The sequence below is a fragment of the Hypanus sabinus genome, unplaced genomic scaffold (genome assembly GCF_030144855.1).
Source record: "Hypanus sabinus isolate sHypSab1 unplaced genomic scaffold, sHypSab1.hap1 scaffold_443, whole genome shotgun sequence".
In the NCBI taxonomy this organism is placed as follows: Eukaryota; Metazoa; Chordata; class Chondrichthyes; order Myliobatiformes; family Dasyatidae; genus Hypanus; species Hypanus sabinus.
Genome location: NW_026781317.1, coordinates 203,374 through 208,413, shown reverse-complemented (window position 1 = coordinate 208,413; position 5,040 = coordinate 203,374). Strand labels below are relative to the sequence as shown.

General features: G+C 48.1%; 2 non-coding genes across 2 annotated transcripts; one reads left to right on the top strand and one right to left on the bottom strand.

Annotated features, from left to right (window-relative positions):
* The first annotated feature begins 2,816 nt into the window (after positions 1-2,816).
* trnas-uga (transfer RNA serine (anticodon UGA)) lies at positions 2,817-2,898 on the top strand. Its single transcript has one exon. It is a non-coding gene; the product is annotated as a tRNA-Ser (tRNA).
* Positions 2,899-4,475: 1,577 nt separating this feature from the next.
* Positions 4,476-4,547, bottom strand: trnae-cuc (transfer RNA glutamic acid (anticodon CUC)). Its single transcript has one exon. It is a non-coding gene; the product is annotated as a tRNA-Glu (tRNA).
* Positions 4,548-5,040: the final 493 nt, after the last annotated feature.

Sequence of the window (5,040 nt, the reverse complement as noted above, 5' to 3'; positions counted from 1 at the left end):
CCTGAGGCCTGACGGAGACCGGCAAGGACGGGCGATCGCCGGGTCCGTTACCAGGGTCCGATCACTCCCGGGGTGGCAGGTGAACCGGGATGTGTGCCCCCATTGGAGAACATGAGGCCTGACGGAGACCGGCACGTACAGGCGATCGCCGGGTCCGTTACCAGGATCCGATCATTCCCGGGGTGGCAGGTGAACCGGGATGTGTGCCCCCATTGGAGAACTGAGGCCTGACGGAGACCGGCAAGGACAGGCCATCGCCGGGTCCGTTACCAGGGTCCGATCACTCCCGGTGTGGCAGGTGAACCGGGATGTTTGCCCCCATTGGAGAACCTGAGACCTGACGGAGACCGGCACGTACAGGGGATCGCCGGGTCCGTTACCAGGGTCCGATCACTCCCGGTGTGGCAGGTGAACCGGGATGTGTGCCCCCATTGGAGAACCTGAGACCTGACGGCGACCGGCAAGGACAGGCCATCGCCGGGTCCGTTACCAGGGTCCGATCACTCCCGGGGTGTCAGGTGAACCGGGATGTGTGACCCCATTGGAGAACCTGAGGACTGACGGAGACCAGCACGTACAGGCGATCGCCGGGTCCGTTACCAGGGTCCGATCACTCCCGGGGTGGCAGGTGAACCGGGAAGTGTGCCCCCATTGGAGAACCTGAGACCTGACGGAGACCGGCAAGGACAGGCCATCGCCGGGTCCGTTACCAGGGTCCGATCACTCCCGGTGTGGCAGGTGAACCGGGATGTGTGCCCCCATTGGAGAACCTGAGTCCCGATGGAGACCGGCAAGGACAGGCGATCGCCGGGTGCATTCCCAGGGTCGGGGTCGTCCCGCTAGGCTTCGCGTCCCGTCTCGGGCTGGTCAAGTCGATTAGAAAGGGGAACCAGCAGGGCTAACGGCAGATCCAGCAGGGCTGGTGTTCTAGGGGCAATTGGAAATGCGCAGAATAGATGCATCACAAACAAGAATAAATATTCGATAGGGAGGATGAGGCAACATTGGCTAATACTGGAAAGTAATGACAGAATAAAGACAAAAATGTTGGTTTATAATATAGCAAGCATTAGTGGGAAGCCAGAGGTTTGGGATGCTTTCAAAATACAGAAGAACGCAAATAAAATTTGATGAGAGGGAAAACCTAAATGGCTAATAATAGAGAAAACACCATGAAGAATAAATGGGATGCGAGAGTGGGTATCAGAAAGCTGGAAAATGATGCTGAAGAAACAGTAATTGGGGAAAAAGTAAAGGGACAAACTGAATGAATATTTTGCGCCAGGCTGCTCTGTGGAAGACACCAGCATAATGGCACCGAGAAACATGTGTCAGAGGGCATCAGTGAGAGTGGATGTTATCACCTGGAGAAGGTGCCTATGGAGCTGAAAGGACTGAAGTTAGATGTCATCGGGACCACTTGGACTACACACAAGGGTTCTGGAAGTGGTAACTGACGAGATTCTGTTGGCCCTCCTTCTCGTTTCATTATATATACACAACAGCTCCATAGCAAAGAAAGCCCAGCAACGTCTCTACTTTCTGCGAAGGCCGAGGAAAGTCCATCTCCCACACCCGCATCTAATCGCATTCTACAGGGGTTGTATTGAGAGTATCCTGAGCAGCTGCATCACTGCCTGGTTCAGAACCTGCACCATTCATGATCGCAAGACCCTGCAGCGGATAGTGAGGTCAGCTGAGAAGATTATCGGGGTCTCTCTTCCCGCCATCACGGACATTTACACGACACGCTGCATCCGCAAAGGAAACAGCATTATGAAGGACCACAAGCACCGCTCCTACAAACTTTTCTCCCTCCTGCCGTCTGGGAAAAAGATACCGGAGCATTCGGGCTCTCACGACCAGACGATGTAACAGTTTCTTCCCCCCAAGCTATCAGAGTCCCCAATACACAGAGCCTGGACTGACACCTTACTGTCTTGTTTATTATTTATTGTAATGCCTGTACTGTTTTGTGTACTTCATGCAGTCCTGGGTAGGTCTGTAGTCTCGTGTAGTTTTATTCTCTGTTGCTTTTTATGGAGTTCACTCTAGTTTTTTGTACTGTGCTATGTACCACCATGGTCCAGAAAAAGTTGTCTCATTTTTACTATGTACTGTACCAGCAGTTATGGTCGAAATGACAATAAAAGTGACGACTTGATATTCGAGAATAGATCCTGATGACTGGAAAATTATGACTGTCACTCCACTCTGAAAGAAGGAAGTTAGGAGAATAAAAGAAAGGCAGCCTGACTTCAATGTGTTAAATAACTCAAAAGATTCGAAGCACATTGAAGATCAAAGACAGTTGAGGAGAAAGGGCGGAGATTTGTCAAATAAATCATCGTGCGGTACGGTGATGCAACTTGGAAGAAAGGATAAAAAATTCTCTAAACGGGGAAGGTTTTCTGAAATCAGAGGTGCAAAGTGAACTTGTGCAATATTCCCTGAATGTTTACTTCCAGGCTTAGTCAGCGGTAACGGAAGGCAAATGCAATTTTAACATTCGGTTCAGGAGGGGTAAAATATATAACAACAATGTAATGTTGACATATGTTCTTCGTTATAAACCTGATTCTGATCCTGACCTTTATCCCCAACAATGGAAATCTGCTTCATTTACGATGCTAACAGCAGTGTTATCCTTCCACACTCACGTTCTGACGTAACTGTGTTGAAACAAATTCCAAAGCTGTCGAATTATACTATTTGTATTAGAATGATGAATCACCTTTTCCGTTACCGAAAATAAATCAAGTACAACCATCACTTCAGTTGCAGTGCTACAGTGTTCATCAATGAACATTGATGGAGCTGCGATGGCTGAGTGGTTAAGGCGTTGGACTTGAAATCCAAAGGGGATTTACCACGCAGGTTCGAATCCTGTTTGCAGCGCTCAAACATCAGCGCAAGTGAACAAAAACCTCAATGCCAATAAAAGTTTAACACCCTGACTACGTACCAGCAGGCAGATTTATAGATTTTTACACTCATTGTGCAAATTTCATTTCTATTACGACTCTGATCAATCCCCCTCTGGGCAGCTTAAACGCTTTGTAGTTTGCAGCTTTACCGACTTGTAAAACTAAAAGAATCAAATGCAGAGAACGGATATTTCAGCGTCAGTGTAAAGAGGTGGACTTCATTCTTTCACTGAAGTGGTCAGCACGGTCTCTGAACGTGAAAAGCTTTCGCCGGTTTCATATCCCTCATTGTACAGAGTCCCCATTGCTCTTTTGTCCAGCGAGCGACCCCGCCTATTGCCATAGACAAATCGGTTCGCTGACCTTCCGTCAAAATCACCCTCGCCAATTGTCACTGAGCGGTGTAATTGTCCGACATCAACAAATCTCGTCAAATGACGTGCAACCTACCTAGCTCCCATTCGTGTATGCAGATGTCAATCCAACGTGTTATCCAGATGCGGAAAGGGTTTCACCAAGAGTTGTTCCTCCCCACAGACTCTGGCTGCTTCTGCCTCCACAAAATCCCGTCAATACCGAGCAAAGCTCAGTACAATGTCCCATTATATAACATTAATTTCAATAGGCTTCTGATCGAAGCTGGGGGCGCTGTCAGGGCGTCGAAATAAAGGCCGGCGACAGAAGTTTATCTCCTCTCACCTGGGGAGACTGTCGAAGATTTGGTGGAGGTGACCGGCCGACTTTTGACCGGCAACTGCTGTATGGGGGGAGGGAGGATTGAGGAAAAAGTCTGGGCCAGCCTGATCTTATTGAATGCCAAGGCTGGCTGAAAAGGACTAGACACTTCCCTTCATTCTGTTGTCTGTCTGTTTAAAGAAAAGGAATAAACAGCCTTTCTTGGGCCTGGATGCTCTCCCGTGGATATAATAGTTCGCAATCTATATCATCAGTTTGCCTGAGGAATCATTTCCAAGCCTGAAACTGGCACAAGATTGATATCCATCTTTTGTTAATGACGCAGAATTGTACAATATATGCGTTGCGTACTGTCTGTCTTTTCGAGCCTGCAATGACGCTGCAAGTGTTTCATTGTACCTGTCCCTCACCGTCCCTGTGCACACGGCAATAAACCCGACTGGACCTGACAACACTCACTGAGATTTGAGCAGTGATGACCCCGGGCAGATGAGTCAAGGTGATGTCGGCAAACTGAGTGAGTAGGACCAGAGTCCAAAATGGGAAATGTATGGTCACCCTCTTCTACAGAGAGACAGCGTCTCTGAGTGGATTGAGTTGCAGTGAGCAGTGAAGAAGTTCAAACCTGCATTGTATCGATTGCAAGTTATTGTCTGTAAGACCTCGCACAGTTATTTCCAGCTTTATTGAGACTGCACCTGCGATATTTTTCTCAATGCCATGTTCTGCTCGTATATTTTCTGGTTTTATGGTGCTGAATCAGGCAGATACAGGTAAGCATAGACAGGAATCGGGTTCTTGTGGAAGCAATGAATACACAAAATAATTTAAAATAAACAGGCAATATCTTAATTCCCTGACCGGGAATCGAACCCGGGCAGCGGCGGTGAGAGCGCCGAATCCTAACCACTAGACCACCAGGGAGGCTGATAAAATTCTGCCTACAACAGTAGACTACTACAAAACCAGCAAAATATGAAACAAAACCTAAAGATGAATAATAATGAATAAATGTGATAAATATTGTCACGAATCTACTGCTCAGCACTTTGCAGACCGCGTGCTCACCCAATGCATCAATTTAAGAAACACTCTGGACTCTGAATGAATCAGTGGGAAACACTCGTTCTCCAGTGTCTTTATAAAGATGGTAACATTCAGATTCTCTTATGAGCCCTGGTTCGTTTTTGTTTCTGTCTGTCGCCTCGAAGCAATTCAGTACTCTGCCCTCCGATTCCCGTGGCATTGTTGCCGATACATCTGGTGTCTTGTTCCTTACCCTCCGCCTGGGTGGAGGTAGGAGAAAGAAACCCAGACGTTCAGAATGCACGAAATATGGTCTGGGGATGGAATGCTGGGCTTTTTGATCGTGCTCTAACCGTGGTCGAGTGTGCGGGAGCCCCTGGTACTGAGGATG